At 43.3% G+C, this 24,181-nt stretch overlaps 1 long non-coding RNA gene across 1 annotated transcript; it reads left to right on the top strand.

Moving 5' to 3' along the window:
* The first annotated feature begins 3,020 nt into the window (after positions 1–3,020).
* LOC132578059 (uncharacterized) lies at positions 3,021–24,074 on the top strand. Its single transcript, XR_009555864.1, has 4 exons — positions 3,021–3,198; positions 7,092–7,183; positions 11,813–11,895; positions 24,037–24,074. It is a non-coding gene; the product is annotated as an uncharacterized LOC132578059 (long non-coding RNA).
* The last annotated feature ends 107 nt before the right edge of the window (positions 24,075–24,181 follow it).

The raw sequence follows: 24,181 nt of genomic DNA, 5'->3' as shown, positions 1-24,181 counted from the left end.
ATATCAGTTCTTATTAAAAATTCCACATCTAGTTACCCACAGAGGGAACAACTGTTCAAAGACCCTTCTTCCTGTAAGATTTCCACATCTTGATTTTTTGCTGCTTAACTCAACCATATTGAAAATACAGACTAGCTTATTAGTTTAACAATATTGTCATTAAAATGAGCATAAGAAACAAATATCTTTCTGTTAAGAGTGAATCTACCAAATTACAAGATAATTATGTTGTCTGCCTTCTTAAAAGTTAATCCAAGTTAACTATTTATTTACATAAAATTCTTTTCAAAACTTTTCAATCCTTTAGCTCTTATATACATATTACTCTAGGAGAAACAACTTAATATAATCCAAAAATCTCACTAAGCCTTTTAAGATCACAGGTCAGTTCTTATTGAGAGTTCCATATCCGACTACCCACAGAGAGAGAGACAATTCAAAAACCCTTCTTCCTGAAAAATTTCCACATCTTGATTTTTGGCTGAGATGCACTTTTCTCTCCTTAATGCAGTCGTCCCTCTTGGTAGAAGTAGGAAGGATTCCATGCCATTTGTTCCTCTCGATAAAACTTCAATCAGTCTTGATTTCCGGTCCTTCTTTTTAACTGCGCCATAAGGTTCCATTTTGGTTTTCTTTTGTTCTTTTGTTCGTTTTCCAGCGGATCACTCTCCATTTCCAATTATACAGACGTCACCAGGATCTCTTTAACACTCTGCTCAAGTAGATTTGAGATTTCTATAGCTTTCAGCATAAAAGCTCCCATTTGTTTTTTAATCAACTCTGTTAATGAACCAAGATTCTGCTTCAGAGAAATTATTCTATGAAATATGTCTTTTTTATAAAACATTTTGCTTGGTAATGCCATTTTCTCTGTCAACAAACTCAGTCTATTAATCCAAGTTGAAAAGTAGCTCAGAGACCCAGTTAGTCTGCTTCTCCAAATCTCCTCCAGCTGTGATTTTGGATGTTACCATTTCAGTTGTAATCAGACGACAATCAGATGACAAAGACAGATCTCTCTAGAATATATCTTGGTCTTCCGGTTATGTTGACTTGAGCTCAGCGGGGGTCCGTGGATCGTTTCTCCAGCGGCCCCTCTAAATCAGGCAGTTGGAGGGGAGACCCTGAAGCGGTTTTCTTTGGTCATGGGACTTTTGCAAGAAGCCAGGGGCATAGCGGCAGCTGTTCCTGTCGTTCTTGTATGCCCCGAAGCTCCACCGCCATGATCGCTAACACAGCAGTAAGAGGTGAACATCTGACCGCTTGCTTTCTTTTCTCTCAATAAGCTTCTGATGTATCGCTTCCCTACCTCAAGCATGGCAATTCTACTTGGCAAGTAAGTTTGCTTTCAATACCACTGGCGAATGGGTCATTTTACATAACAACAAGCGGGTCAGTTCAAAGGAAGGGAAAGAGGTGGATTCCCCACACACACTTTTCCTGTGAATGAGGCTCCAAAAAGTTAAAGAACAACTTTGAGCATTGGCAACAATCTGAATTAGACTGAATACAGATACCTAAATTGACCCGGATTATATTTGGATATGTGTTAAAGAGGCTATTATCTGGCTGCAATATGGAGTGTTAGTGAATTTATAGCATCTTTCTGTCATGATGTATTTTCTCAATCAATACTAATAGTATATAACTGCTATAATGTGAGGGTCTGTGATTTTTTTTAAGTTAAAAGAGGGTCCTCTTACTTGAACATTATCATATTCAATGGGATAATGGGAATTATTATCCTAGTTCATGTGTATGTGCATTTGTGTGTGCGCTTGTGTGCATATAAATCAACCAACTAATATTCTCTTTTGTTATATCAGGGTATTGACAAAAAAAGATGGCATTCCATATGAACAAAAATTTTGTAATGGTAATTCCTTTTACTTTAAAAAGAGAGCTGAGACAATATTTATAGTACATTTAATTTATACATTTTTTCTCAAAAATGGTCAAAATTTAATTGAATATTATGTGTGCGTATATACACAATATAGATATACTGAATATATACACACACAATATATATATATATATGTACACACATACACACACACACATATACATTCTCTACACACACTATATAAATGACAATGTCAGAGGAGGAGGGGGCGAAGTTAGGAGAATGACATTGTCCCAACAGCACAATGTTATTTCCAGTAAATACACAGAAGTGATGTCACATTGCTGGCATGACACTCTGGGATTTTGCCAGAATTCTACAAAATTGCTGAAAAAACGGAGTTGTGTCAATAGCCTATCACTTCCACTGAATACCCAGACATGGTATCACATTTTCAATATGACATTTGAGGGATTAAGGAATCCTACATCTGACTGTAGGGACAGGGGGGCAGGGGGGAAATTGCTGGAAATGTGTTGATGCGCCTTGGAAACCCCGTGGGGTCCCCATGAGGCAGCTGTTACTTGACTGGGGGGGGGGGAGGGAACAACAATAAAGATTGTGAAATGATTTTTCAACCCTTGACTAGATTATGAAAGGAATTCTGATCTCATTGCTCATGTTTTTTATTTTGTTTGTTTGTTAAGCTAGCAATACAGCCTTACAAAACCATTCTGGTAAATGGGGGTATACAATTTTTCTGCAAGGCTGTCGAATTTACCTGGATTGTGAGGTTAGATCAAGCAACATTCATTTTTAAAAACTGGATTGTCCTACTGGAGCAGTCCATTTAAGAAACAGGAAATTCAGCCCTTATAAACTAAACTGAGAACAATGCACTCCATACACCAATTTTACTAAATGTTTTAAATGTGGTTGAAAGTACAGGAGACAATAAAATGTATAGGGCTTCTAGCACAGTCTGTATTAAAACATCAATTTGAGCTTTAAAATTTAGCATGCCCTTTTTGTAAAACTGACTGATGCCTCTATTCTGGGTAATTTTTTTAAGTGCAAATGGAGCTAAAAATCTTGTTGTGGGCTTGTAAATGAGCAGAAATGGCCAATTCATTATTTTGATTGCCCTGTGCAGCAAGAGAGTTGCATAGATTTTCTTAATGTGGTTGGGTCTTGTATATCGCAGCTTTGCAGACTGCTTTTGAGAGTTTAAAATTATTTATGCAATGCCTTCTGCAAGTACAGAATCCAAGGGAATTATCCTGTTGAGAGATGCAGCTGGGGCCCACTTTCACATCCCTCCTGAATGGCTCACAGTCTCACAGATTTCATAGGTATGTACCAGCTGAGATTCTGATGATTTGCCTTCTTCTCTATTATAAACATTGAATGCAAAATTTCTCTGTATTTAGAAGTAACCTGGTAATGGTACGTCAGAGTAGAAAATGCCTGCCCAGGACCATAAGGCCTTTGTGCATATTCGAGCCAAGTGTTAGGTCCCACCTAAATCCCCACCTGTGCAAGGGGAGTGGGCATTATTATAACTGATACCTGCTTCCTGTGGCAGATCTCCAGTTTCACCTTCCAGTAGAGTTTCCAGGTCTGGGTTGGAAAATACCTGGAGACTTTGGGAGTGGATCCAGGAGAGGGCAGGGTTTGGGGAGGGGAGGGGAGGGGCCTCAGCATGGTACAGTGTCGTAGAGTCCACCCTTCAAAGCAGCCATTTTCTTCAGGGGAACTGATCTCTGCCAGCTGGAGATCTGTTGTAAAAGTGGAAGATCTCCACCTGGAGATTGGCGACCCTGCCTTCCAGTTTCTCCTCCCAGAAGCAGCATTTTGGTGTGGAGGAGAAGGAAGGTGGGAAATTTTAGGCAGGATCCAAAGCTGTAACTCTTGTTGTAACTATAGACAAGATACAAACTCTGGGGAGAAACAGAAGCTGTATGAAACTGATTGAAGGCCGTAGCCATCAGCTGCCTGGTGAGGTCTGGAGTTCTCCTGCAATAGCAGCTGATCTCCAGATTGTGATCAGTTTCCCAGGAGGAAATGGCAGCTTGAGTGGGTGGAATCTATGCCATAATGTCCCCATTGATCCCTCTCTTCTCCTTGAAGTTTGCCGCCCCCCCCCCCGTACCACCCCCAAATCTCCAGGAATTTTCTAAGCCAGAGTTGGCAACCCTAAATACAGGCTAACTTTAGAGATAATCACAACTGTCTTCCCAAAGCCAAATGTTGCATTTTGTATGTGAGTGTGCTGCGCAAATCCAACGTTCACCCCAAATTGACCTTAAGACCCACTATTCTAAAGTGTTATTTGTGAAGTTCAAAGCAATAATCTTAATTGTCAGCTTGCTGAATTTAATACTTCTACACCTTACAATCACTACCATTTAGAATCACTACCATCTAGATGGTAAATATAAGTTCAGTACAGGAGGAGCTTGAGAACTTTCAGAGACCTTTAGCAGATGCTGAGACTGCCTTATCTGAATGCTAGCCTTGAGGGCGTTTGCTCGCTTCCTTGTTTTTGCTTGGGTGTTTGATTGGTTAGGACTCTTGCAGTGCCTTGATTAGTATTTGGATGGGCGACCACCAAGGAAGTTCAGGTTTACACTTTGTTCTTTCAGGTTTACATTGCAGTGCGGCAAACTGCGGGTTTTTCCCCCATGCAGAATGGCGTTGTGGAGCAACTGGTGCGAAATCGCTAGCTTGCTCCGGAGAGAAACAGAAGCCTGGCGCAGAGCAAGGTTAGTGTGGAATCAAACTCAGATATTAGGGGAGAAGCTGACTGTTCCATTACATACAGATATATATTACAATAAATATACCCCACTGGGCCCTGCCAGAAGTTCTGGCCCCCAGCTGTGTCAGCATATGCTTGCTACTTGGTAAGACATCAGGCTGGAGTGAGATGCCAGTGGTCTGTGACAGTTCATGACAGCTTCCCTTATCTGGCTCATTCAATTCTGTCCAGAGGATTGTGCCTATGCAAGATGACTCAGCACTGAGTGCTGATTGGTGCTTCTGTATTGCTGCAATGTATATAACTGTGAATAGACTGTACTGTTCATCTCTGCTCTCAATCGTGTTGTCGGGTGAAGCACTTTGTCAGTGTATACCAGCATAACTATAAACTTGTCAATAAATATAAATAGTTAACGCAAGTCAGAGGGCCACAGTTGCTTTCTATTATTAAGCCTCGCAAGTCCAGGGCATACCTGCAGATACGCCAACAAGCTGCTGCCCCACCTGAGAGTATGTTGATGCTGACCTGGGGCTTAGCCTGGTGTACCTCTGCATAAGATTACACAGCTATGGACATGGTAAGCAGAATATATTTATTTCTCTCCTGTATTTGTCAACCTTTTTTCCCCCTAAAGATCTTCATGACTGGCAAGCAGTGTTCTGAAAGAGATATTTGAACAGGCCCTTCATATAATTCTTGTGATGGGTTCCAACAGCAGGTCAAGGAGGGGGACCTTTGGCTGTATCCATCGCAGTGCTGTACATAAAGAAGCGCCAGCCTTGTCCTTTTTGAAAGAACCTGACTACATGTGCTGTATGTGCTGCAAGGGGACGGGGAAAATCGTAGCAACCTTCAAACAAATAGTCCATAGTAATAACCACCCCATCACGGACGACAAGCGAATCGCAATCGGCATTGTTTGCAGTTTTCGTGTTCTCTTTGGAGATCCAGCTGATCAAAACATTCGAGATGAGCAGTTGTTTTTCTTTGTTAGTGCTTTATAAGGAATGATGATAGGAATGACACTGACGACAGAGCAGGTGATGAGCATAATGAAGCAGAGGCAACGGTAATTGCCTAATAAATATGGTAACAATACCCGTGATGATAATGGTGGAGCCGGAAACTGATATATTCAGCGGAGAGTTTTGAGATTGTGTCAGCATTTCTTTTATAAATCTTGGGCAACCATTATGATTAAACTTTCCCACAGTCAGTTTATCAGGGTACAAAGCTCTGACTCTAAGCAGGGCTTTGTTTCCATCATGAAAAGTTCCTGGGCTTAGAGCTGCATGTGTGTTAATATCTCAGAGCTGGAAAGCTTCTCTGCCCACCAACTAAAGGTCTAGCTTGTACTTATGCAACAACATGTCCAGGGACCATCGGTGATTAGCTTCAGAGCTTGTTTTAAATATCACATCTCAGCCCTAGAGCAGGTAAATTGTGGATACACAAGTTCTCAGCAGGCCTAACCTACCAGGTTTGTTTCACAACCTCCAAAAGACAGATAGGTAACCTTTAAAGAACCATTTCAAGAATGTTTAGCTGTGTGTTGCCTGGCCTCCTCTTGCTTCCCTCCCAAAGCAAAGAGGCAGTCCTGGTTTTTCTTAGACCAATTTCACACTAGGTTTGTTCTGGATGGAGAGCCCTTTTGCCCTTGGCGCTTCTTTCCATTTTCGCACAAGCTGCCGCAGAGCTGTGAGTTGGTGCACCACTTTCCTGAGGCAAGCAAGATCCTCTGACAAGCGGTTTCTGCTTGCCGTGGGAAAGCGGCATGCCAACTCACAGCTCTGTGGCAGCATGTGTGACAACAGAGAGAAGCACCAGGGGCAAAAGCGCTCAGAACAAGCCCTAGTGTGAAATCGGTCTTAGTCTCATAGGAGCAGGAGGAGCTTCCTTCGTAGAAGCATGGTTGGCACAGAACTTCCCAGTATTTCATGATTGGCCCCAGCGCACCATGGAAACTATTTTATGGTGGTTCCTGCTAACTGTTCCCAAAGTGCCTACAACCTCGAGAAGGCTGGGAACTGACCCTTGATTTAAAGAACAGCAGAAGCTACGAATTAACCAGGTAGTGTATCTAAACTGTACTATTCATCTGTTCTGTTGTGGCAGCAGAGATAATCTTCCAGCTCCACAACTAATTTTGACTGGAAAAAAATCCCATTGAAGGTCATAGCATGGCTCCAAGCCAAAACTCAATGTCCTTGCTCAAATTTACTGGTCCTCTTAGAAGAAAACCTGAAGGGAAGAGATTTATGATGTGTTCCCCCCCCCATTTTACATTTTGCAGTAAAATAACTGCCTTATCTGTAATTACTGATAATTCACAGTCTTCATTCTGATTAAGGTTATTAACTGTATTCAAACAGCTTGAACTTCCCTTTGTTCTTTTTCATGCTAACTGATAATAGCAATCAAACTAATTACTAATGTTCTGTATGCGAAAGCAGAACCACCCTGATTTGTTCTCCTTTGCAGAAAGCATATTCTGACCTTCCCCAAACCTTGAGCAATGAGTTTGATTGGCCCCAGTTTTCATGCATCACCAGATTTCTGAACCCCACAATTGGGTAAGTGAATAAAACCAAAATCCTTAGAAACGAGTGAAGGAAGATAGCGAAAAAGTTCCACATTCAAATGGAAATGCAGAAATATTGCTGTAACTTCCTTTTTTATGTCCTGAAAGGTTGTGATTGTCTCTCAATTTTTCCTCTACTTTAGCCATAGATTGTCAAATAACACTGCAAATCTTGATTTGTTTCCCAGGGCTTTGGGTCGGGTATGAACAGCAAATATTTTGTGGGGGCTATTTGATCTCCCTGCCGTGGCCCCCAGATCCAGGAGCCGGCTTCTCTCTTGCAGCCCTGTTTAAACTGCACTGAGGGAGAAGCAGTCCTAGCCAGGATCTATGTGCTTTGGAGAGGGATCTCCCCATGGAATGCAGATCCAGCGGCTGACTTCTGCAACCCGGTTGCAATCAGGCTGCAGGAGAAGCCCAGCCAGTCCCAGGATCAGGTTGGCTTTTTTTCTTAATCTGGTATTTTTCTTCTTGAGTCTGTTGCAGGAGTGGCCAAACTGTGGCTTGGGAGCCACATGTGGCTCTTTCATACATATTGTGTAGTTCTCAAAGTCCCCACCGCCCCATTGTCCAGCTTGGAGAAGGCATTTCTCTCTTTAAATGCATTCTCCAAGATGAGTCAGCTGGTGGCTTGGAGAATGCATTTAAAGTTAAGTTTGCTGTCTTTCCACCTCTCCCTCCCCATCTCCCTCCCCCTCCTCCCTTCCTTCCTTGCTCCCTCCCTCCTCCCTCCCTCCAACATTTGATATTCATATCTTGTGGCCCTCAAACATTTGTTTATTCTATGTGTTTCGTATGTTAAGCAAGTTTGGCCACCCCTGGTCCATTGAAACAAAAAAAAAATATTGGCATTTCCAAAAAATCCTGGATTCGAATACCATTCCGGTATTGGTATCTGGGATTTTTTTTAAAAAAAAAAAAATACTTTGGGGGGAGGGGTTCCAGTAGACCCATACTGAAAAATACCATTTTTTTTTCATTGCACACCCTAGTCATTCCCCACAGCTTTTTAGTGTCTGTTGAGGACTTGAATTGGGTCTGGGAAACCAGGATCCAGATTCTTTGTTTGTTAAAAGTCATTTGTTAGGGTGTGCATTCAGGTCCACCCAAACAAAAAAATATATTTGAAAAGTACCTTATTGGTATTTTGGGGTATATTTCAGTATCCCAAATGTATCTCGGTTTTCTCGGGAAAACAAAACTAAACCTCGCCCCCCCCCCCCCCGCCCATCCCAGATATATTCAGGAATTACTGGTAGATCCAAAACCAGAGGAGAGCTCTTTGATAGGCTTCTACTTAAGTCCCTTTTAAAGTTCAAAGGGACTGCAGAAGACAGTCGAAGGATCAAGACCAGTTGTGCCCCGCGGGAGCAGCCTGTTCCCACTGACACAGCTTGGGGCTGACTTCTTGTGGAGCCCAGTTTAAACCTGTCTGCAAGAGCAGCCAGGATCTGCCTGCCTTGGGGAGTGAGCTTTCAATGGCATTCAGATCCAGGAGCTGGTTGGATCTGTTTGGTATTGAGATCTGGGATTTTTTTGGAAATGCCAATTTTTTTTCTGGGTCAAATTGACTCCAAATGAAAAATACCAATTTTCTTTAATGTACACTGCTAGTCATTCCCCACAGCTGTTTTGTGTTTGCAGAGAAGCTAAACTGAGTCTGGAAAACCTGGATCCAAATCATTAAAAGGCAAAATGGGTAGCTTGCAGTGTTCCCTTTAAGCTGAGTTAACTTGGGCTAGCTCACAGATTTTTAGCCTCCAGCTCACACATTTTTGTCTTAGCTCAGGAAGGATGACCACAGAGCACAATAATTTATGCAGTAGCTCACAACTTTAATGCCAGTAGCTCACAACTTTAATACCAGCTGCTCACAAAGTAGAAATTTTGCTCACAAGATTCTTCAGCTTAGAGGGAACATTGGTGCTTGGCCCTCATTCTGATGTTCCTTAGAGTATGGTTTTGAGGATAAAACAGAGGAATGACAAACTGTGTACACTGCCCTGAACTCTTTGCTAGAAGGCCAGGAAATAAATTAATAGGTTATGGGATTCCTGTTATGTTACTTTAGTTCTTAATAGAACAGTGTAAGCCATTTAAGTTCCCATTGGGGAGAACTGCAGAAGTACTGATGAAATAAATAGATAAATAAAATCCTAGGTAATTTATCTATTCCTATATCTAGAGATGCATCTTTCCCCTTTTGACTAGCGGTGTTGGAAGTGCATTGTTCAAACAAAGATCTATGAAAAATCTATCAGACTCTTTCATAGAGCTATGGGTGTTCTTTTCTAGGAATTGTGTTTTGTTTGTGCAGCTCACTCTCTGCTTTCTAAGAGTCGAGGCTGCCAGATTAAAGAAGCTATTTATAGGATAATCCAGACTCTTTAGCGATTCAAGCTTTTTTACCGTGCAGACATCAAAATTTCATCTTCCTGTTGACACTAATGAACAATAATAGTCTCCTCTCTTAGTCTGTGACCTTCTGGTTGCTTGGAGAAATATTCAATGTATCAGTAGGATAAGAGCAGTGCTTTTCAGATTTCTTCTCTTGAAAAAAATTGCTCAATGAATTGTTTTCTGTCTGTCTCCTCAGGTCCTCTATTAGACTTCTGAAGTCTCTTCATCCTCAAACGTTCAGGGTGGTTAGTAACATTTAACATAATATTTAACAAACCGGGTTTGATTCCCCACTCCTCCACTTACAGCTGCTGGAATAGCCTTGGGTTAGCCATTGCTATCGCAGGAGCTGTCCATGAAAGGGCAGCCGCTGTGAGAGCCCTCTCAGCCCCACCCACCTCACAGGGTGTCTGTTGTGGGGGGAGAAGATATAGGAGATTGTAAGCCACTTTGAGTCTCTGATTCAGAGAGAAGGGCGGGGGATAAATCTACAGTCTTCTTCTTCTGCTGAAGCATCTTAACATATATCCATTGGTAGTTTAAGTGTTCTAATATTATATTATAGCCCAGGGATGGCCAACGGTAGCTCTCCAGATGTTTTTTGCCTACAACTCCCATTAGCCCCAGCCATTGGCCATGCTGGCTGGGGCAGATAGGAGTTGTAGGCAAAAAACATCTGGAGAGCTATCGTTGGCCACCCCTGTTATAGCCAATCCTCCACTATCTTATAGGGCTCTTCTTATAGGGCCTACTGTAAGCTCTTGGAGGATTGGCTACACCAGGGGTGTGTGGCCTAATATGCAAAGGAGTTCCTACTACAAAAAAAGTCCTGCTTCCTGTTCCCAAAACAGTAAGTGAAGCCCAGGTATTCATTGACATCATTTCCCACCCACTGCTCCCCCAGGCAAGGGCAGTGGACAGGGAACATAGTTGAGTATCTTTTCCAAGTAAATATCTTTGAAATAATCCTGTGAGATGAGTTGTCTCCTAGTTCTAGAAGATCTCTGGGTCTGTCTTTCCATCAGTGAGAGTTAGTCCTACTGCCAATATGGGTCTCAGCAACCAACATAAACAAATTATTACCTCATTTCATACTAACACTAAAATTTTGCCCAAAGAAGGTATGAATAAATGTATCTTGGTTTGCGCTTTTAGTCTTCCCCTATCAGGATAGCTGATTCAACAGGTTAACATGCTTTCCTCTGCTGCTTTTGATACAATATGGTTGGTAAATTGAGACCCACTGGTTGGATCCAGTGTAACATTTCTAGAAATAGGAGGGGGGGAGATTTTTATCAGTTCCCTTCATGCTGTTTCTGGGTGTGGGAATCCCATCTCTGTTAGGAGTAACAGACAGCATTTTAGGCTGCAGTATGACAGGGGAGGTGAGTCATCCTGTTCTGCTGATACAAAACCAACTAACCTAGTGAGGAGGCTACACAGCTGAGTTCAGACATGGGAAACAAAAGTTCAACCCCCTACTCAGCTGTGAAATACACTAGTTGACCTTGGCTAGTTCCTTAGACTGGGAGATAAATTACCTCCCAATAGGTCTGCCATCCTCTAGGTGGTATCTGGAGATCTCTTGGGGTTTCAACTGATCTCCAGACGACAGAGATCAGTTCACCTGGAGAAAATAGCCACTTTGGAAGGTGGACTCTATGACATTATATCCCATTGAAGTTCTTCCCCTCCCCAAAGCCCACTCTTCTCAGGCTCCAGACATACCCCAAAAAATCTTCAGATATTTCCCAACCTGGAGCTGGAAATCCTACTTCTCAGGGTCAGTGTTCTCACTAAACTGCAGAGTCTTGAGAGCAAAAATTCTACTTTGTGAGCTACTGGCATTAAAGTTGTGAGCTACTGCATAAATTAGTGTGCTCTGGGGTCTTCCTTCCTGAGCTAAGACAAAAATGTGTGAGCTGGAGGCTAAACATCTTTGAGCTAGCTCACGCTAACTCAGCTTAGAGGGAAGACAGCTCAGGGTTCCTGTGGAGGTTTTAAATTATATTCTGAGGTCTTTGGGGAAAAGGCTGGATTCAGATATAAACAGTAAAACATGTTAAGTGTATTTAGTCATGAATGGTCTTTTCTCAATATAAGGGTGGAGCCTTGTGCCTTGTGTGACCCACAGATAATGTGTATCTTTACAGCCCTCACTGTCTTGTTTGTTCGTACTCTATGCATTGACTCACCAGACTTTTCTTAATGTTTCTTTCAGAGGATGGACAGACTTCATCTACCTGTGTTTATGTAAAAGAAACCACTGCAACCATAGAGATTACCAGAATATTTATCAAAATGGTAAATCAGATTCACTTTTCCTGCTATACTGGGGCATGTGCCTGCCCTAGTTTTATGACCCTGCTTGCTTCCATCTTAGATCCTCACCAGTCCGGCTTTCGCCCGGGTCATGGGATGGAGACAGTGCTGGTCGCCTTAGTGGATGATCTCCAGCAGCATCTGGATCGAGGCGGCGTGGCGGTGCTGATGTTGTTAGATCTGTCGGCTGCGTTCGACGTGGTCGACCATCGGTTACTGACCTGCCGGCTCGCCAACACAGGGATTAAGGGGTCGGCCTTACAGTGGCTTTCCTCCTTCCTTGATGGATGGGGACAAAGGGTGGCAATTGGGGGAGAACTGTCCCAGAGGCACTCACTAGATTGTGAGGTGCCGCAGGGAGCAGTCCTCCCTCCAATGTTATTTAACATCTATATGCGCCCCCTTGCCCAGATTGCCCGGAGGTATGGGCTTGGGTATCATCAATATGCAGATGACACCCAGCTCTGTCTACTAATGGACGGTTGGCCTGACTGCGTCCCAATAAATCTGGACCTCGCATTGCAAGCCATGGCAGGTTGGCTCAGGCTGAGTGGGTTGAAGCTGAATCCAATGAAGACAGAGGTTTTTTGCTTGGGTTGTGGCGCTCTGGGAAGAGAAATTCCTCTCCCAGTTTTTGACGGTGTGCCACTGAAAGCGGCGCACAGGGTCAAGAGCTTGGGGATCTTACTGGAGCCTTCATTGTCAATGGAGGCCCAGATAGTGGCCACTGCCAAGTCCGCATTTTTTCATCTTAGACAGGCGAGGCAGTTGGCCCCCTTCCTCAGGCGTCAGGACCTAGCAACAGTGATCCATGCAACGGTCACCTCGAGACTGGATTACTGTAATGCCCTCTACATGGGGCTGCCTTTGTGCTGAACCCGGAAGCTGCAGCTGGTGCAGAACGCAGCGGCTAGGCTATTGTTAGAGCTCCCGAAGTGGGAGCACATACAGCCAGGGCTGCACGAGCTGCACTAGCTGCCATTTGCATACCGGGTTCGTTACAAAGTGCTGGTTATTACCTTTAAAGCCCTATATGGTCAAGGGCTTGCCTACCTGAGGGACCGTCTCTCCCCATATGAACCCCAGAGAGTACTGAGGTCAGCGGGAAAGAACCAGCTGAACATCCCTGGGCCGAAGGAGGCCAAATTGAAGAACACACGGGAACGGGCCTTCTCTATTGTAGCTCCACACCTGTGGAATCAACTTCCGGACAAAGTGCGGGCCCTGCGGAGTCTTGACCAATTCTGCAGGGCCTGCAAGACTACTCTTTTTAAGATAGCCTTCTCCTAACATTGAACTAAGATAGATTCGCTGTAGACGTATCTCGCCATTAAATTGATCAAAGATCGGTAATATAGCACCACAAATGTTTAAATTTTAATAGAAATGTTGGTTTAAATGATGGTTTTATATAATGTAGTATTTGTTGAATTATATGATTTTATTGTATATTGAATTCATGTTGTGAGCCGCCCTGAGCCTGCTTTGGCGGGGAGGGCGGGATATAAATAAAATGTATTATTATTATTGTTGTTCACATTCTTGCTGGTGGTAGTATTTGATTTATGGAAAGCAGTAGGGCTGAGATGAAAGGTTAGAGCCAAACTTTTAGGATCAGAACAGCAGATTGTGGGGACCTAGACCCCCCCCCCTTTTTTTTTCTTGTGTCTTTTGGTTTTGATCCATTACTTGGCAACATTAGTTCCCCTCCACACAGAACTTTAAATTGACAACACATAGCCAATAAGATCTGGTTTTCTATCAAGATGTGAAGCCAAAGCTGAGTGAGGGCATTGCTTCCCACCCTCACTCTGATATTTTTGCTGAAAGAATAGAGAAAAGGGTAATATTTGAGAGCAATGGCTCTCATGAATAAGAAATTGTCATCATTGATAATTGGAATTAATGTTTTGTCTTTTTTCACATGGCTTAGAAAACTCTGCAAACTAGGCAGCTAAATTGGAGGTAGGGGGAGGTTTGAGGCTTGGCTTACAACTTTTAATTCATGACAGATATCAGCCAGGACTAGAGCCTTAAGGAAGAGTGCATTGGGAGCAATGTTCCCTCTAAGCTGCAGAGTCTCGTGAGCAGAAATTCTACTTTGTGAGCTACTGGTATTAATGTTGTGAGTTACTGGTATTAAAGTTCTGAGCTACTGCATAAATTATTGTGTTCTGGGGCCATTTTTTTCCTGAGCTAAGACAAAAATATGTGAGCTGAAGGCTAAAATGCTGTGAGCTAGCTCACGCTAACTCAGCTTAGAGGGAACACTGAATTTGGGAGTATTGTCTTTCAGGGCTACTCCAGGCTACTATTCAGAAATGTCTGCTCTTCTCTAGCCCTTTTATTTGTGGAAGCGTCAGTGGAAATGTGCAGGTCATGATCAAATTGCTCAGTAAGGAGTAAAGCTTCTTCCAGCTTCTGTGGTTGTGGCTGGTGACTGACTATAACTTGGCACTTGTTTAAAAAAAATCTTGTAACTTTCACTCATTATCTGATGAAAAATTAATTTTAAGGGTTTCCGGTAGGGTTGCCAGGTCTGTGTTGGAAAATACCTGGATAATTTGGGGGTGGAGCTGGGAGAGGGTGGGGCTAGGGGAGGGGAAGGGCCTCAGCATGGTATAATGCCATAAAGTCCACCCTTCAAAGCAGCCATTTTCTCCAGGGGAGCTGATCTCTGCCAGCTGGAGATCAGTTGTAAAAGCAGGAGATCTCCAGTCCCCACCTGGAGGCTGGCAACCCTAGTTTCATGGGGTGTTTCCAGTTAGGTCATAGCAGTATTTCATGACTCCAATCCCAATGCATTAATTATTTTCGATTAAGAATGATGGGCCAGCATTTCAGTCCATTCTCCGTAAGCAGTGATCCGGAGCTGGGGGTGGAGTATTTTCCATTAACTGAGACCTAAAACTATTGGGCTGAATAGTTCTCTTTGACCAGGTGTCCTCTTTGACCATCAAAAACAGGTTATGCTTGAGGATCATGGGACTTGCATGTATGAAAGCCAAAGGAGAGGGAAAAGAAATGGGGACAAGACTGCCAGGAAACACTGGCTGGATCCAAAGCAGAGCCTCTTGGAGTGTATGGAGCGGAAACATGGGAAGGAGTTGTGCAGGTGGCATGGTGCATTCCAGAAAACATCTTGCTTTTAAAGTTCATATTTTGCAAGAAGGCTTGGCATACTTAGCTCTCCCGCTTCCCTCCATGCTAATTAAACATTGGCTTAGCGTATCTGTTGCTCAGATGGTGCGGGTGCTGCTTCTTTCACTGACTGCATCCTGGGCTGCTTTGAAGTGATCAAACTGTGAGGCGAGGGGCACATAGGAAGCCCCCCCCCGCCCCGCCCCAAGCATATCTTCCTTTAAGTGAAGCCAACATTGTAGGCAGGACAATTTCCCATGTTAGTTGCCCCTCTCCTGTGATATTTCTCATCTCTTACAAATCTGCGTGCAGTGAATTCACTTTTAAAAATAGCCTTTGGAAGGCCTCCATATTTTGAGATACACATTTGGAATCGCGGAAGCTAAGATTTTGGGTTGACAGATGGACCATTAAAAATAGTACCACCAAATTTCTCCAAAAGATTCTAGTCCTTCTGGGTAGTGTTATGGACCAGGAGACAAGACGGTGGCAGAGAAGGCTTTTGTCGCTGTATCTTCGACATGATTTCAGTCATGTCTTTGTTTGGGTTAACGGTTAATGATGAATCTTTCTGATGAAGCACTTTCTTTTCCTGCTTGCAGTTTACCGGACTTGTGGCCATTCAAGTGAATCATGCTTTGCACTTTTGCAGATTAGCAGAAATGTTTCGGCAACTCCTTGAGAGCTGAAAGAAATAAAACAGTCCTTTGTTGTGAAAGTTCCAAGCCTTCCACATACTTTATCTGATTGTTCATTATTGTCAGGTAAGGTAGACCAGCATCATTCTTTTGCAAATATAGCATCAGTTAATAGTTGATTCTTCACCCAAAAAACAACTTGCAATTAACGCCCTCCCCAGCAAATCTATAAAAACCTTATTAAAAGCCACCCCAAGCTGTTTGTGTGAGGGATGGGGTATAAGCAGGGCTTTTTTTGTAGCAGGAACTCCTTTGCATATTAGGCCACACAACCCTGATGTAGCCTATCCTCCAAGAGGTCACAGTAGGCCCTGTAAGAAGAGCCCTTTAAGCTCTTAGAGGATTGGCTACATCAGGGAGGTATGGCCTAATATGCAAAGGAGTTCCTGCTACAAAAAAGCCCTGGGTATAAGTTAACTGAAATAAATAAAATAGCCAGCAGAGTATGGCAGTTAGGATCTGGGAGACTGAGTGTGAATCCCCACTCTGTCATTGAAACTAGTTGGGTGACCCTGGTCTGAACAGTAAGAACATAAGAGAAGCCATGTTGGATTAGGTCAATGGCCCATCCAGTCCAACACTCTGGGTTACACAGTGGCCAAAAAAGTGAGGTGCCATCAAGTAAGGTAGACCAGCATCATTCTTCAGTGTTCTATGCTGCCTTGGATTTGCTTTGGGGGAGGGGAGTGGGGTCTAGCTATCTAAATAACAAAGCATTTTGCATTCAGATTTTAAAACCTGAAATTGTCAAATGGTTAATATTTTTGAAAACTTTGCTTCCATTCCTGGCTAACCTGCAAAATTAAACCTTGTGACCAGTGGGATATGGTTAGTCAATAAATATATTCAGGCACCTGCACATTACAGCAATATTGCCAAGATGGGGCAATACTTGCTTGAAGGAGAAAGGTTCTGATGGAGGTGAAGGCAAAGAAGAAACGGGGTCCTAAGGGCTCAGAATGCCTACCACTAGCCCTGAGAACTAGCCAATTTTCTAGCCAACTAGAAAATTGGCACTGTAAAGGAGGATGAGGAGGAAGAGGAAGAGGAGGAGATCTGATTTATACCCCACTTAACCACTATGCCAAACTGGCTCTCCAGTTTGAAAGCTCACTTTGAAAACTGAGACTGAAATGCTGATGATGTAGAGCACTGTATAAATTATTACAGGTGGACAACCTGAGAAAGGGCCTTATTGGTCATGGTGCTGAAACGTTGCAATTCCCTCCATAGGGAGATATGTTTGTCTCCCTCAATTGTTGTACACTGCCACTTTTAATTTAGTTATTCTTCTTTGCTCTCCTCCCTGGTCTTGCTGTTATGCACCTTTATGTATGTCTTTATGTTTGTATTGATTTTATATTTTATAGGTCTCTTATTTTAAATGCTGATTTAATGTTTTGGTGTTAGGTGGAATGGTGGCATAGAAATATTTTAAACAAATAAATAAGCATACAGCTCTTTACAGAGTTCAGAATACTGACGTGATACATTATTTTGTATTGCCTGTACCACAGCTCTGAGTAAGGAATTAGCATCCAACGTTGCAGCCTGGCGTGGGGGGAGTGGAGCCTGACAGAGGAATCCTTGCTTAAGGCCCCCCTAGAGGGTTCCTATCAGAAGGAAGGTGTGATGTAGGAACTTCCTGATTCACATCGCAATACAGGCCCTTAGCCATAGCACCACACAAGTTCCAACACCCTGCCCAGCCTGTGGAACAGAATTACAGTTTTCTCTGCGCGCTGCCCCTGATTGGATGTATCAGTGTCGGCAAAGACACCAGAAAGATGCCTTGTCTCTATGGTCTTATTTGGGCACTTGATGGGAATGTGGTCACTCTATGGCAAATGTCTGTTGCCCCAAAATGTCTTCCAGCACCTGAAGCTGATGAAGCCAGACTCTGGAGTTTGTGATGCTTTTTTGGTGCCAGTTGTAAATCCCCATCCCAATACCTGCAATATCACAAAATACCTTTGAAGCCTCAAAAACGATAAGGCTGTTTGATGGACACCCATTGAAAGCCCTTTGACTTGAGAGATAATTTACATTTAATTTATTGGTTTTAATGTGCGTATAGGTGTAAAATCTTATGTTTTATTGTTCTTGTAAGTGGCCTCAAGCATTTCTTTTTAGAAGTGGCTAAGAAATACTTCAAATAAATATGTAGGTTCTCAGTCCTGTTTCACTATAGAATCCCCTCCAACGTAGGAACCCAGATCCCTATTTTCCTTGTGCTCCCAATAAGGTAAGTTGACCTCCTGAAGGGGAGCCACATAAACAAACAGGATTTAAAAGGGGACTGTATTTTTTTTTTAAAAAAAGCTATCATGAAGGTAGAATGCCAGCAGGGGAGTGGAGGCTTTCCAGTGTTTCGCACTGAGTGTCACATGTATGACTATCTGCCCATAGGACAGAAGTCTTGGGTGTGTGCTCAATGCAAGGAGCTCCTAGTCCTCAGGGAACGTGTTCGTACCCTTGAGGCCGAGGTGACTGACCTGGAGAAGCAGAGACAGTCAGTTAGGCACTCGGGGAGGACTCTTGGGGATGCATTAGATGAGCCCCACTCTGAACGTGGCAGCCCCGTTGCTGCCAGGGAGCATGATGGTCAAGAGGGAACAGGGCACCGGGCTGAGGATAAGGGGAATGCGCCCTCAGAAGGGACCTCTTCTTCAGTTGGTGAGCGGGTATCCTTTCGTACCAAGGAACCATCCCTGGGCAGGGAGAGAGGGGGGGTCTTGGTAGTTGGTGATTTGATCCTTAGGCAAGTAGACAGCTGGGTGGCAAAACCGCGTACTGACCGTATGTTGACTTGCCTGCCTGGTGCAAAGGTAGCGGACATTACGCATGTAGTAGATAGGCTGATAGTGCTGGGGAGGAGCCAGTGGTCGTGGTGCATGTTGGGGAAATGCAGTCGTGAGATCCTGGAGGAAAAATTTAGGCTTCTAGGCAGGAGACTTAAGGCCAGGACCTCCAAGGTAGCCTTCTCAAAAGTGCTACCTGTTCCACGTGCAGGGCTGAAGAGACAGGCACAAATTAGAAGTCTCAATGTGTGGATGAGACGATGGTGTAGGGACTAAGGGTTTAAGTTTGTTATGCACTGGGATGCTTTCTGGAACAAGCGGGAGCTGTACAAAAGATACGGTCTCCACTTGTCCCCAGATGGAACCAGGCTGCTGACGCTTAAAATCAAAAAGGTGGCAGAGCAGTTTTTAAACTAAATCTTGCGGGAAAGCTGACAGGAGATGAAATGTCTCTGGTTCGGGAGGACTCATCTCATAGAAATGAAGGGTTAGCTGTTACTTTTCTACCCGATAATGGAACATAGTTGTCCACTGTGATGGTGACAAACAGTATGGAGTGTCTGCCGAAGTCTCGAGGCGACAGGAGGAAGGTTGCGGGCCTAGCTTTCCTGGGAAATTATAGATGTTTGTATGCAAATGCTAGAAGTGTTCAAAGTAAAATTGGTGAGTTGGAATGTTTAGTGTTGGGAGAAAACATAGACATTGTGGGAATTTCAGAAACTTGGTGGAATGAGGAGAATCAGTGGGACACGGTGATTCCTGGATATGTTATATCGGAAGGATAGGAAGGGAAGGGTTGGAGGTGGGGTGGCTGTGTATGTCAGAGAGGGTATACGGTATAAGACTGAGGTCAGATAATTAGGTTCCCTTCTAGAAATGCTTTGGGTTGAAATAGAGGGCCGAAAAGGAAATTTAACTATGGGACTTGTTATCACCCACCAAACCAAAAGATATAGGACGATTATAATATGATGGAAGGATTAAAGATAGTGGCTAAATGTAAAAATTGTGTCATAATAGGTGATTTTAACTACCCACACATTGATTGGGTCAATATGTGTTCTGGTCGAGAGAAAGAGATTGAGTTTCTAGATGCTCTCAATGACTGTGCTATGGAGCAGATGGTAACAGAACCTACCAGGGGTGGGGCGAGCCTGGATTTGGTCCTAAGTAATGCCCAAGACTTGGTGAGAGATGTAAAAGTGATCGCACCACTTGGGAGCAGTGACCATAGTGTTATTGATTTCACCATTTGTATAAATAGAGAGTTGCCCCAAAAGACCAGCACGACCACGTTTAACTTTAAAAGGGGTAAATTCTCTGAGATGAGGAGGCATATGAAGAGGAAACTGAAAGGAAAGGTAAATACAGTCAAAACCCTTGGGGAAGCTTGGAGGCTATTTAAAACTACAATCCTAGAAGCTCAGATAAAATATATACCACAAGTTAGGAAAGGCACAAACAGGTATAAGAAAAGGCCTGCATGGTTAACAAACAAACTAATGGAAGCTATAAAAGGTAAGAAGGACTCCTTTAAGTGGTGGAAAGCTAGTCCGAGTGAGATTAATAAAAGGGAACACAGGCTGTGGCAAATCAAATGGAAGACTGTGATCAGGCAGGCAAAAAGGGACTATGAGGAGCATAGTGCAAAAAACATAAAGACCAACAATAAAAATTTCTTCAAATATATTAGAAGCAGGAAACCAGCCAGGGAGGCAGTGGGGCCCTTGGATGACCAAGGGGTAAAAGGATTACTGAAGGAGGATAGGGAAATGGCTGAGAAGCGGAATGCATTTTTTGCCTCCGTCTTCACTGTGGAAGACGAGAAGTGTTTGCCCACTCCAGAACCACTTATTTTGGAAGGGGTGTTGAAAGACCTGAGTCAGATTGAGGTGACAAGAGAGGAGGTCCTACAGCTGATAGACGAATTAAAAACTAATAAGTCACCAGGTATGGATGGCATACATCCAAGAGTTCTGAAAGAACTCAAAGTTGAACTTGTGGATCTTCTGACAAAAATATGCAGTCTTTCATTGAAATCTGCCTCCGTTCCTGAGGACTGGAAGGTAGCAAATGTCACCCCCATCTTTAAAAAGGGTTCCAGAGGAGATCCGGGAAATTACAGGCCAGTCAGTCTGACTTCAATACCGGGAAAGTTGGCAGAAACCATTATCAAGGACAGAATGAGTAGGCACATTGATGAACACGGGTTATTGAGGAAGACTCAGCATGGGTTCTGTAAGGGAAGATCTTGCCTCACTAACCTGTTACAGTTCTTTGAGGGGGTGAAGAAACATGTGGAGAAAGGAGACCCAAAAGATGTTGTTTACCTTGACTTCCAGAAAGCTTTTGATAAAGTTCCTCATCAAAGGCTCCTTAGAAAGCTCGAGAGTCATGGAGTAAAAGGACAGGTCCTCTTGTGGATCAAAAATTGGCTAATTAATAGGAAGCAGAGAGTGAGTATAAATGGGCAGTCTTTGCAGTGGAGGACGGTAAGCAGTGGGGTGCCACAGGGCTCAGTACTGGGTCCCATGCTCTTTAACTTGTTCATAAATTATTTGGAGTTGGGAGTGAACAGTGAAGTGGACAAATTTGCAGATGACACAAAATTGTTCAGGGTGGTGAGAACCAGAGAGGATTGTGAGGCACTCCAAAGCGATCTGTTGAGGCTGGCTAAGTGGGCGTCAACGTGGCAGATGAGGTTCAATGTGGCCAAATGCAAAGTAATGCACATTGGGTCCAAGAATCCCAGCTACAAATACAAGTTGATGGGGTGTGAACTGGCAGAGACTGACCAAGAGAGAGATCTTGGGGTCGTGGTAGATAACTCACTGAAAATGTCAAGACAGTGTGCGATTGCAATAAAAAAGGCCAACGCCATGCTGGGAATTATTAGGAAGGGAATTGAAAACAAATCAGCCAGTATCATAATGCCCCTGTATAAATCAATGGTGCCGTCTCATTTGGAATACTGTGTGCAATTCTGGTCACCGCACCTCAAAAAGAATATTATAGCATTGGAAAAGGTCCAGAAAAGGGCAACTAGAATGATTAAAGGGTTGGAACACTTTCCCTATGAAGAAAGGTTGACACGCTTGGGGCTCTTTATCTCACAGAAACGTTGACTGCAGGGTGACATGACAGAGGCTTACAAGATAATGCATGGGATGGAGAAAGTAGAGAAAAAAGTACTTTTCTCCCTTTCTCACAATACAAGAACTCGTGGGCATTCAATGAAATTGCTGAGCAGTCAGGTTAAAACGGATAAAAGGAAGTACTTCTTCACCCAAAGGGTGATTAACATGTGGAATTCACTGCCACAGGAGGTGGTGGCAGCTACAAGCATAGAAAGCTTCAAGAGGGGTTTAGATAAAAATATGGAGCAGAGGTCCATCAGTGTGTATGTATGTGTATATATATGTGTATATGTGTGTGTATGTATGTGTGTGTATATATATAAACAAATTTTTGGCCACTGTGTGACACAGAGTGTTGGACTGGGTGGGCCACTGGCCTGATCCAACATGGCTTCTGTTATGTTCTTACGTAATTCAACACTGCATTCCTATAAATAGATGATCAATGGAAACTCCCCCTGAATTCTCTTCCACTTCACTTTATACAGAGGCTTCTCACCTATTCTTTTGCAGCTTCATGTAATATCTTCAATCCCAACAGTTGGTGTTCTGTGTCTGTTAATGATGCGCCAGCCCACTGAACATTGGGAAAATATTTCATGGGGCCGTTAGAAGAAGGAAATGTTATCTCAGTCTTGCATGCCTGGGGAATCAGAGGCTATGTGGATTCTGTCAGGGAAATCCAAACTCTTTTGTCTTTGTGTCATTAAATTTTATATTTCCTTTATGGCTTTGGGGGAGCAAAAGGTTCATTAAGCGACATGATAAGGCTAGCTTGCAGCCCGATAAGTCTGGTGATATCCTTTTTAATTTCTGCACATCCTGCTCTATGCCAAGTCTTCATCCATCCAGGGCTAACCATGGAGGACTAGAAAAGTCCCCACGCATCCCAACCTCATAAGACAATTCCCTAAATTCTGCTGTTGTTGTTGTTATTCTGTAGGTAGGGTTGTCAGCTCTGGGTGGCAAAATTCTGGGCGTTTGGGGGGTGGAGCCTGGAAAGGGGTTTGAGCAGGAGAGGGACCTTAGCAGGGTATAATGCCACAGAGTCCCCATTTCAAAGTAGCCATTTTCTCCAGGGAAACTGATCTCTGTCTTCTGGAATTCAGTTGGAATTCTGGGGGAAACTCCAGGGTCTGCCTGTAGATTGGCCACCCAAGGTGTATCCCATGGAGTGTTACCATGAGCAGAAGGCTTTCCACCCACAGAGCACAACTTTCTTGCCTCCCTCTCTGTCTGCAGCCCAAATGACAGGGGTGCCTCTGGAATGGACGTTTGGGGGTCATTTGGGGCTGTGGCAGGAAGGCGACGAGAGAAAGTTGCATTCGGGGGTGGAAATTGTTCTGTGTGTGGAAAACGTTCTGCAGAATCCACTCCATTGTTAAAAACCAAAATATGTACTGTAGAAAGCCCAATTAAAATGTACCCCGGTGTTGTAGGATATGTTTGGGTCCACATTTCTGTCTTGCTTTGTCCAGAATGCAGAATCAAACAGCAACCGGTGTGCAAATAGTACTGTAAATACAAAATAATCACCAAAGTAAGACAACACTTTAGAAAGATAACAAGGTGTCTATATTACAAGAAGTCAGTGTTAAGCAAATAATATACACACAGCTACAAAGAGCCCATCCACAAATGATAGCTTCCATTGTTCTACAGGTTTCTGTCTCATAAAGGGCCAAACAGTCCCACTTAAAATTCCAAGCCGCAGCTTTTGTAGATAAGAAAGTTCATCTTGTTTTGAGTCATAAAGACCCCAATAGCGTTGGAAAGAGACAGAACATTCATGGCAAAATAAATCCAAAAGAGAAGGAGAGAACTCGCCACATCTAGAACTTGCTGGCGGTTTCAAAGCCTTCCTCTGCTCTCTCTGATATAAGTATGCAATATTTCCATGGAGCCACAGTGTAAACATCAATTGAACAAACAAAGCGTCATATCTTTTCTTCACTGCAGCAGGCTCTGCTTCGTCCAGTGGCTCCTCCTCTCCTTACTTTTCAATAGAGAGATTCAGTTGATGGTGTTCCTTTTTGGGATGGGGTTTGGTTGCTCCAGTTCTTTGAAACAAGCAACTATATATATATCTCCTGCTTCTCCATCTTTCAGGTCATAGTGCCCAGTGCTGGAATCCTTCCTTCTCCTCCTCATACCTCTCTGTTGGCCTTTGTCCAGGAAAAACAACCTGTGTTTAAGTCTCATTGAAATGAGTGGGTCTTTAATTAATCATGATTAATTTACCCTATATATTTCACTGCTGCTTTCTTTAGATTGGGGCCTTTTCTTATAGTTTGTTAACTCAGTGGTGTTAACTTTTCTCTTTTTTAATCTCCTTTGGTAATTTAGGTGCCTCTTCAAAAGACCTTTGGGATCTGGTTAAAAAGTAAGTAAAAAGGTAAAGGCAGTCCCCTGCGCAAGCACCAATCATTTCCAACTCTGGGGTGACGTTGCTTTCACAACGTTTTCATGGCAGACTTTTTACAGGGTGGTT

Source organism: Heteronotia binoei, chromosome 10 (genome assembly GCF_032191835.1).
Source record: "Heteronotia binoei isolate CCM8104 ecotype False Entrance Well chromosome 10, APGP_CSIRO_Hbin_v1, whole genome shotgun sequence".
Classification (NCBI taxonomy): domain Eukaryota; kingdom Metazoa; phylum Chordata; class Lepidosauria; order Squamata; family Gekkonidae; genus Heteronotia; species Heteronotia binoei.
This window is presented reverse-complemented; position numbering and strand designations above follow the sequence as displayed.